Genomic DNA, 10,929 nt, shown 5'->3' on the forward strand with positions numbered 1-10,929 from the left:
GGGAACCAGGGTTCGAGTCCCCGCCCCGGCGCGGCTGCGGGCAGAGCGGGCCCTCGCTATGGTGGAGGTGGAACGGTACTCTCTCCCTCCACGGGAAGGGTTATTCCGGCATGCTGGAGAGCTGCAGCGGCATGCAAAATGATCTAGAGAAACTGGAGGAGCAGTCTGGAGAGAGGTGACGCTGCCATGCCAGCACCCTTCCGAGCGGGGGGAAATGGCGGCCTGGGGAGCAGCTCTGGGGAAAGGGGTCAAAGCACCACAGTGTGTCCAGATGTCACAGAAGTGAGAAAAAAGAGCGGCTGAATCATTTACCATGGATAAAAATTGAAGAATTAGGCTTAGCTTTCCGCAAAGGGAGCTCACGGTGAAGCACTGGAAAAGGCTGTCGGAAGATGGGATGGCGTCTCTGGCACTGAAAGTGGCTTAAGTCAGGAGAGAGCAAGCAGCTGACAGTTCTGCTTTGAGATGGAGGGTTTGGGCTTAGATAACTTCTCTTAGGTGTCTATTTTATGCCTCTGTCCCTATCACTGGGAAAGTTTTCGTAACATCTAGATGGGCTCCCTTGTTGCACTTTAAGATAATTTTTTCTCTTCTATCCATTGTGGACATGTTAAGCATTTTATTACCTTCCTCTCTTCCATTTTACTTAATCCCTCCACTCAGATGTATCCCTTTTCTTTATCTCCACTTACACTAAGCAACGTTCAGTTTTGTCTCATAGATCATATTTTCTAGACTGCTGGTCATGCCCATTGCTCTCTGAATTCTCCCCAGTATGGGTTTACATCCGCCTTGAAGTCTGGTTTCACAACAATGAAGGTCATACTCCATCTGAGACTGCATCAGAAGCAAGTAGAGAATATTTCTGGTACAATACGCAAGACATTGCTTATCTGGCTTGCAGAAAACGATCTCAGTATTATACCTCAGATATGACAGTCTTATCTTTCTAATTATAGGCAAGCATCTAGGTAATGAGGGGCTCAGTGATATGATTTTCCTAGAATCACAGAATGGTTTGGGTTGGAAGTGACCTTAAAGATTAACTAGTCCAACCCCCCTGCCATGGGCAGGGACACTTTCCACTAGCCCAGGTTGCTCAAAGCCCCGTCCAACCTGGCCTTGAACACTGCCAGGGAGGGGGCAGCCACAGCTTCTCTGGACAATCTGTGCCAGTGTCTCACCACCCTCAACATAAAAAACTTTCTTATGTCCAATCTAAACCTACTCTCTTTCAGTTTAAAACCACTGACCCTTGTCCTGTTACTACAGGCCCTGGGTAAAAAGTCTCTCTCCACCTTTCTCATAAGCCCTCTTTATATATTGAACAGCCACAATCAGGTCTCCCTGAAGCCTTCTTTTCTGGAGGCTGAACAACTCTCTCAGCTTTTCTTTACAGGAGAGGCATTCCAGCCCTCTGACCATTTTTGTGTCCCTCCTCTGGACATGCTGCAACAGGTCCGTGTCTGTCTTGAGCTGTGGACACCAGAGCTAGTCATGGTACTCCAGGTGGTGTCTCAAATTTTCCCCTAGGATAAACATTGAATTAACAAAAAATTTGTCCCTCTGCCACCACTCCCAGCTCATTCTGAGTGCTCAGATCACACCCACCACCACTTTTAAAAAAGAAAAAAACTGGTGGAATGGATGTTTCTAACAGGAGTGACATTTTCAGTGAGGTGGCATCGCAGTGGCTTCGGGTGAGCCTGTGCTCCACCAGATGGGCAATGGAATGAGAGAAGCTCCACTCACAAGTGTCCCAGCTGCAGGCAACAGCAGCATGGCTGACCACCTCACGTCTCCTTAGAGAAGAAATCCGTGAGGAGCCATCACTCCTATTCCAGGTGTAAATAACAATAGAGAAAACCTCTGTAAAAGCGTGAAAATTGGGGTGGCTCAGCTGGCAACCTGGAGGGGAAGGCGGCCAGGCAGAGATCTCTCCTGGCTCCCTCCAGGCAGCCTCTCCAGACCTGTTTCCTTGGAAACTGAATTTAAAGGGACAACAAGCATGAAAAGAGCACATTTTCATTAATTCCTTATTTAAAATATCAACATTCTGTTTGCCAGGGACACATTTAGCACCACAGAGGAGGATTCGGAGGCCAGCTGCCGAGCAGCAGAGCTGTGTGTTAGTTACCTATTTTCTTCATGCTTACACGGAAGCAGATGTGTCTGAGGAGATAAATGGCCAAAGTCAGATTTGCACAACATTTCTTGTTTTTGCCCCCCATCCAACTAGGTGAGATGAAGAGGCTGCAGTGTTGTCATCAGCTGCACAGTTTCTCTTCACTGATTTTAGGAACGGGCTGCAGCCTGATGGTGTTGGTTGAAAACCAGCACAGCAGAGGATGCCAAAGGCTTGATGCTGTCCTGTTGGAGCTAACAGGAGTTTTGCCATCGGGAACTCACATGCTTCCCTCAAAGTCTGACAAGGATGAGGGGAGATGTTCTCTTGGGAGCTGGTAGTGGGACCTGATGTCAGTGATAGACACCATTGGACAGGTTTCACTGAAAACACTTTTCAAGATTCAAATGGAGATTTTAGGGGGGAAAGACTTGCTGGCAAAGTGAATTGTACATGCTGTATCCTCTGTGGTGAAAACCAGCTTTACTGTTGAGTAGCACTGGAGCGTGACACCTTGGAAGGCTCTTCAGCTCCTGACACAGTGTGCACATCTTCCCGAGGGTGCTCCCAGGGACAGCACTCACGCATGTGCTGGCATATTGGGTCGGGCTGAGATGTAGTTAATTTTCCCCATGGCAGCCCTCATAGTGTTGTGCTTTTATTGGTAGCTAGAAAGGTGTTGACAACACACCAGTGTTTTGGCTACAAGTCTGTCTCTCCAACATTCCCCCCTCACCAGTAGGCTGGGGGTGGGCAAGATCTTGGGAGGGGACATAGCCAGGACAGCTGACCCAAACTGACCAAAGGCATATTCCATACTATAGGATGTCTGCTTAGCAATAAAAGCTAAGAGAAAGGAGAAGGAAGGGGGCACTCATTATTTATGACATTTGTCTTGCAGACTAATCCCTATGTGTACTGAAGCCCTGCTTCCTGGGAAGTGGCCAGACATCACCTGCTGATGGGAAGTAAAGAATAAAATCTTTTTGTTTTGAATTGCTTCTGTGCATGACCTTTTCTTTTGCTTTATTAAACTACCTTTATCTTGACCCACAGGATTTTTTTTCCATCTTATTTTCTCTCCTCTGTCCTGATTCTGCTGATGAGGGGAATAACAGAGTGGCTTGTAGGGCACCTGGCATCCAGCCAAGGTCAACCCAGCACAGTCCTTTTTGGACCACCCAAGATGGGGTCAAAGGAATTAGAGATAATGATAGTAATTGGGAGAGGTTACAGGTAAAACAAGGACTGAACAGTGTTAGAGAGAATAATCGTGGGGAATTTTCTGTTATTGTAATTGTGGTGAAGTGACGAAGGCTGGATTGTGTGTAATTTGTCTAGTTTTGTTTGGCATTGTGATGATGTTGTTTTGATTTTGGTGTGGGGAATTTTTTTTTGTTGATGTAAGTGAAGTTTGTAAAGATTGTGTGATGAATGTGAATTCAATAACAATTCTTGAATATGTATTTCACTGAAGTGAGGGGTGGAATATATTGGGTTTGCATGGCAAGGTTTTGGTGGTGTTGATCGCTGCAGGAATGGTTTCTGTGAGAAGCTACTGTAAGCTTCCCCCATGGTGGATAGAGCCAATGCCAGATGGCTCCAAGATGGACCCACTGCTGGACAAGGCTGAGCCCATCAGCGACGGTGATATATTTAAGATATATTTAACATATTTAAGAAGGGAGAAAAACCTGTGAACTGCAGCTGGAAAGAGGACTGAGAATATGTGAGAGAAGCTTCTCTGCAGACACCAAGGTCAGTGAAGAAGGAGTGGCAAGAGGTGCTCCAGGCACCAGCCCGTGGGGCAGCCCATGGTGAGGCAGCTGTGCCCCTGCAGCCCACGGAGGGTAACGGGGGAGCAGATCTCCACCTGCAGCCCGGGGAGGAGCCCACACCAGAGCAGGTGGATGCACCCAAAGGAGGCTGTGATCCTATGGGAAGTCCACGCTGGAGCAGGCTCCTGGCAGGAATTGTGACCCCGTGGAAGGGACCCACACTGGAGCAGGGGAAGAGTGTGAGGAGTCCTCCCCCTGAGGAGAAAGGAGCAAGATAGACAAGGGGTGATGAACTGACTGCAACCCACATCCTCTGCCCCCTGCACTGGTCAGGGGGATGACATAGAGAAAATCAGGGGTAAAGTTAAGCCTGGGTGGGGGGAAGGTGTTTTTAAGATTTGGTTTTATTTCTCATTACCCTATCTGATTTGATTGGTAATAAACTAAACTAATTTCCCCAAGTTGAGTCTGTTTTGCCCATGATGGTAATTGATGACCGATCCCTCCCTGTCCTTATCTCAACCCATGAGCCTTTTGTTATATTTTCTCTCCACTGTCCTGCTGAGGAGGGGAACGATAGAGCAGCTTTGGTGGGAACCTGGAGTCAACCCACCACAGTCAGTCACTGCTTCATGAGTGACTGGTTCCCACTGGAGGGAAGGACACCTGGGCACACAGGCGGAGAGCTGGCCAGTGAGCCTGAAGGCCACTTGCTTTCATTTCCTGAGCTCCCCCCAATAGCACCAAATGGAGAAACCCCCACAAGACAGCTCTTGAAGATGTCAGGATTCCTTTGCCCCAGCCTCACCATGATTCAACATAGTTCTTATTCCCTGTTTGGCAGGAAAAAGTAATGGGATAATGTTGTTTTAGAAACATCAGAGGTCTTGATGAAAACTACATTTTTCTTTATTTTTCCTGGTGCAGAGAAACCCCTGGGGAAGTGAAGCAGGCTGTGCAGAAAGGAAATAAAATAGAGGCTATGATAATTAGTGTATTATGAGCTAATACAACACATATTGCTCTCATGCAGATGTCCCCAAACCTTCCACATCGGGTAAAGTAGCAGATGACAAACAGTTTTCATACACTAGATCAAACAAATCAGCTATAATCACACTAAACTGCAAGCACTGAATTGTATTAAGCAGGAGGATCCCAACTTGTGTCTCAGTTTATAAGCAAGGGAGAGTGCGTGCATGGAGTTTTAACAAGAGGAAGAAAATTTCCCTACTCCAGGTGAATGACACCAGAGAAGATAATTTCTTTGAGTAACAGAAAAACAGAGTCACAGCCATCTCTGGCTCCTTTTCACTGCTCTGCCAGCAGTGAGCTTGCAGACCCCCTGTCTTTATTATTTTCCAAGTGGTGGATGAGAAGTGTGTATCTGGCACAGGCGGAGGAGGAGAGGGGCTACAGCTCCTGGTTGTGGTCCTGTGAAAACTCCTTCCTACCTGAGCTGCTGCAGCGATGTTGCTGCTCTGGGACTCACGCTCCAGATGTGCCACAAGGGTCCAACTGTGGGCTCTCCCTGCAAGACAAGCCATGCCAATGGGCCACAGTCTTCCATTCCTGTGGAAGGCATTGGGGCACAGCCAGCGAGCCCCCATCCCATCTCCATGTTCATGTGGCTGGGGACATGTAGGAGTGGGAAGAGTTTGAGAAAGGCCACGAGGCTGCCCAGGTCATGCTGGCCACCTGGCTGGCCTGAGAGCTGGGCAGCCCTAAAAGTCAGAGGCCACAACTTTCTTCCTGTGGCTAAATGCAGCTTAGCCATCTCACAGCCCAGAGACTTTGGTATATAAGACCAAAGTGTTGTCTTAGATTTATGCAGCTAGAATCTAGAATCAGTGATGCTCCAGAAACCTGGCTGTACCACTCCTCTGTGGATAGGGTGCTGGAGGAGCTGAGTGCTGCCCAAATCTGGATTCTCCCTGAGTTCAACTGTGTACACAAGAGCTGTGCTGGGCCTCCATAGGGTCAAAACATTTGGGTCTGGAGCTAGAGCTGAGGTCTACTGACGGACACAAAGGGAAGCTCCTGCAGAAGCTGACTTTCACTTGGGTGCATTGAGCCAGGAAGGAGACTATTCCACCAACAGCTAATACTCTGACTTCATTCGTTCCTGTCAGACAGCCTCCTCATTAGCAAATTAAGGTGAGCAGGGCACTCATTTTGGAAAACTAGTGGAGTGAGACTGTTACAGAGCTGCTTGTCCTACTCTGTTACAAGTACTGCACAGCATCACCAGAGCTCTGCTGGCCAGAAAGGGTCTCTCCTACAGCCTAAATGTCTGATTTTTCAGCCAGCAGAGAACTCATGGCTTCACAAGTTTGAAAGAATTAAATCTCAAAACTACCATTAATGCTTGAACTTCTGGGGCAAGCAAATGGCAAACCTTTGACATCTTCAACTGTGATGCCTCATTCTCTTGCTTGCACTGCAGATGGTCTGTGTAACCTGGAGAAAAGAGAGGAAATAATCTGCAGAGAGGCAAAAAAACTTCTGGGCAGAACATGATCATTTATTTTTGAATAAGAGAAAAGCAATCTGTGTAGCTTATTCCTGAAACAGAGCATGGGCCATCTATTTCCTCCAGCAGCAAAGGATTCTCAGTATGCCTCTTTAAGGCTAAACTATGTGTTGAAGCCCTTGTGTTTTCAGATTGCCTTTGAGCAATACATTAATAACAGACTTGTTCACCCCAAGCTGTTCTGTGTCAGACAGTGAAAAAACTTCCAGCTCATGGCAGAACTCAGGCAGAACTGCCTGAAAACACAATTCAAACCCCCAGTTCTGCTCAGACTGCAATCTTCATTCATTAATTAATCCTTTTTAATTCTTTCTGTATGTTTACCACCATACATATTCATGTAGAACACCTAGTTTTCAGGTTAGTGGAATTGCAGTTGTGCTCACAGTTTCACCTATACCATGTTTTCCATCACATTAAAAACGTGCAGTGAGTTTGACTGTAGGCAGCTTGGCCTCTTGTTTAGATTTTCACCATATCAAGGCATGAAAAAAAAGAAAGAGAGAGAATGGAAAGATGCAGCTGCAAAAGTTTTTTAAAAAATGGAAGAAGGCACTTGTCAGAACATTTCAGAAATACTTGATCTGAACATAATTTAAAATAATTTCTTAAAAAGTGACCATAAAATTGTTATCACTTTAACTCAAGGTCCCTTTTGCCTCTCTCTGACATAAAAAAATTATTAGCTATCATTTTTCACCAGCATCTCTCAAGAAGGAGTTTTAAGCATCCATCATTTTTAACCCAGTAATAGTACAAAGGTAATGTAATCTCTGAGCAGGTTGTTGCTTTCTAAAGTACTCATCGTAGATGAGTAGAACATGTTACATAGAACTGAGTGCTACCCATTCTCCAGTCCTTCACTCCTTTATCTTTTTTCTGATCCTTGAGTTTTCTCTGGTGATGTACTAACTCAGCATAAAAGGTCACCAGTACCTACAGCCACTCATCTTGTGGGCTTTCTGCTAGTGACAGTGAAGAGCAAGGCATTTTCTGTTCAGCTACAAAAAAAAACATTTTCAATGGATTTATTTCCCTTGTGTTATAATTAAACAAACATGATTATATGCCAGTGATATCACCATAATTATGTCAGTATAGAGAAAGCACATTTGCCAAGGTATATTATTGATATATAAATTATCTCATGATGGGCTACTGTTTTGCACAGGGAGTTTTCCAATGACCCTAGGACAAGACTATGTGACTAAGCTGAGTTAAAACAACATTAGTGACCAGAAGAACAAATCTAGAAGGCCACTAAAGAAAAACAGGTTGGTCCTGTGAGGAAGCCAGCCAGCCTTTTGTATAGGGGTTTGAACAGGTATACAACTGGCTGACAACCTGCAGATGCCCACGGTTAAAAGCGTAGGCAGGTATATACAATTTTGATATTCTATGTATATATAAATGCAATAAAGGCATCTTGATTGTGGGTGCCACTGCTTCAGAAGTGATCGCTCTGGTACCCTGCTGTGCCATATATTTAAGTGCTATCATTAAATGAAACAAACCACAAGTATTTGGATCCAACCTCATATCCCACCCTTGTACCTGCTCGCAGCTCAGACACAGCAGCACCCCCCAACAAGCTCATGATGAGAAAATTAACTGGACACATCAGAGAGTCTGCTTCATTTCTGCTGAGCACCGCCTGCAGGTTCCCTCCAAAGCTTTTCCACCTAATGGCCTATAATTCCAGCTCTCTTTTTTCTCTAAGTGCAGATTGTTGGCACTTCTCTAAAACAGTGCTAATGATCTAATAAATATGATTATATGCAAGTGGTTTGTCTCCTCACTGCATAAGCTAACAATGCTACTACAGACCAGAGCAAAATACATTCTCTTTGCTGCAAAGAAAGGCTTTCCTGCTAAACTGAAATTAATAAACTGGAATGAGTAAAAAGTGTTACAGACCTACAAGTGGCTTCCATTTTATTGAATTTCTGTTGGTGGATGAGGTTAAATAAGGTCTGAAATTTTGCCTTCTAGTTAATTATTACGAGTTAAACATGAAAGAAGAACAGAAATGACATTTCAGTCAGTGGGAAGAAAAGAAGCAGGAGAGGAACAGAGGGAAACAGTCAATAAAACCAGCAAGGACAAGAAGATCCAATGAGAACCTGAATGCCAAAGGGTGGTGAGAGGGGCAGGGACTGCAGCTAATCCTGATGGCCTCATGTTTCTTTGTTTTCTCTTCTGGCAAATGGCACATGGGGCTGGGGGAAAGAAATAAAATGCTTCTGGGATTATTTATCATGAGTCTGCTTCTCGCTGAAAACCTCAGGCTTATCACTACGAACTCTTTCTCATGGAAACCAAGAGTTTGGCAGCAGCAGCCCTCAAAGTAGTAGGAGTCTACTATAGGCCTCCCACCCAGGACAGAGAGGTGGATGAAATACTCTATAGGCATTTAGGAGAAATCTCATGATCGCTTGCCCTTGTTCTTGTGGGAGACTATAACTTCCCAGACATCTGCTGAAAATACAACACAGCAGAGCGGGACCAGTCCCAGAGATTCCTGGAATGTGTGGGAGATAACTTCCTGACACAGCTGGTGAGTGAACCGACCAGAGAGGTGCCCTGCTGGATCTCCTCTTTGTGAACAGAGCAGGACTGGTGGAGGATGTGGTGGTTGGAGGCTGACTAGGGCACAGCGATCATGAAATAATAGAGCTCTCTGTTCTTAGAGAGGCCAGGAGAGAGGGCAGCAGAACTGACATCCTGGACTTCCAAAGGGCTGACTTTGTCTTGTTTGGGCACCTGCTTGAGAGGATCCCTTGGGAGATGATCCTGAAGGGTACAGGGGTCCAGGACAGCTGGGTGCTCTTTAAGAAGAAAGTGTTAATGGCTCAGGAGCAGGCTGTCCCCAGGTGTGGTAAGAGAAGCTGTCGACAGAGACCACCCTGGCTAAACAGGGAGCTTTGGCTGCAACTCAGGGAGAAAAGGAGAGTTTACAACTTTTGAAAGAAGGGGCTAGCGACTCACAATGATTACAAAGATGCTGTGAGACTATGCAGGGCAGAAATCAGGAGATCTAAAGCCCAGCTGGAAATTAATCTGGCTTCAGCAATCAGGGACAACAAGAAAAGTTTCTATAAGTATGTAAGCAGCAAAAGTAAGACCAGGGAGAGCCTCCATCCCCTGCTAGATGCAGGAGGAAATATGGTAACAAGTGACAAGGAAAAGGCTGAGGTGCTTAATGCCTTCTTTGCCTCAGTCTTTAGTAACAAGACTAGTTGTATTGATGAAATCCAGCCTCCTCAGCCAGAAGACAGAGACTGGGAGAATGACCCCCCTGCATTGCAGGAGGAGATAGTCAGTGACCTGCTGCATCACACAGACACACACAAGTCTATGGGACCACATGGGATACACCCGAGGGTGCTGAAGGAGCTGGCTGGGGTACTCGCCAAGCTGCTTTCCATCATTTACCAACAGTCCTGGCTGACCGGGGAGGTCCCGACAGATTGGAAATTGGCCAATGTGACACCCATATATAAGACGGGTCAGAAGGATGATCCAGGAAATTACAGGCCTGTCAGCTTGACTTTGGCGCCTGGGAAGCTGATGGAGCAGCTCATCCTGAGTAACATCACACAACACATGTGGGACAACCAGATGATCAGGCCCAGTCAGCATGGGTTTGTGAAAGGCAGGTCCTGCCTGACAAACCTGATCTTCTACGACAGGGCGACCTGCTTATTGGGTGAGGGAAAGGCTGTGGATGTTGTTTACCTTGACTTTAGCAAGGCCTTTGACACCGTTTCCCACAGCATTCTCCTGGTGAAACTGGCTGCTCGTGGCTTGGATGGGCACACGCTTTGCTGGGTAAAAAACTGTCTGGATGGCCGGGCCCAGAGAGTTGTGGTGAACCGAGTTAAATCCAGTTGGCGGCCGGTCACGAGTGGTGTCCCCCAGGGCTCGGTGTTGGGGCCACTCCTGTTTAACATCTTTACTGATGATCTAGACGAGGGGATCGAGTGCACCCTCAGTCAGTTTGCAGGTGACCCCAAGTTGGGTGGGAGTGTGGATCTGCTCGAGGGCAGGGAGGCTCTGCAGAGAGACCTGGACAGGCTGGAGCCATGGGCTGAGCCCAACTGGAGGAGTTTCCATAAGGCCAAATGCCGGGGGCTGCCCTTGGGCCACAACAACCCCCAGCAGCGCTACAGGCTTGGGGAGGAGTGGCTGGAGAGCTGCCAGTCAGAGAGGGACCGGGGTGACTGCAATGAGATTTCCCTTCAGAGCCTGCAATACTTTTACTAGCTTTGCAAACTTCTCCCTGCCCTAAGGCCTGCAGGACCCTTCCTCCTCTCACCCTCTGTCTTATGGTGGCTCTCATTGCCGTTCTGTCAATTCGAGCTCTTGGCCCTCATTTTATCATGTTACTTAATCGCACTCCTTTTTAGATGCATAGTTGTCCTCACTTAAATAACCTTCCTGGTTGTTACAGATTTTTCAAGGCATTACCATTATATTCTTATGCATACACC

The sequence above is a fragment of the Athene cunicularia genome, assembly GCF_003259725.1.
Source record: "Athene cunicularia isolate RWA chromosome 1 unlocalized genomic scaffold, athCun1 chr1_part1, whole genome shotgun sequence".
NCBI classification, from domain to species: Eukaryota; Metazoa; Chordata; class Aves; order Strigiformes; family Strigidae; genus Athene; species Athene cunicularia.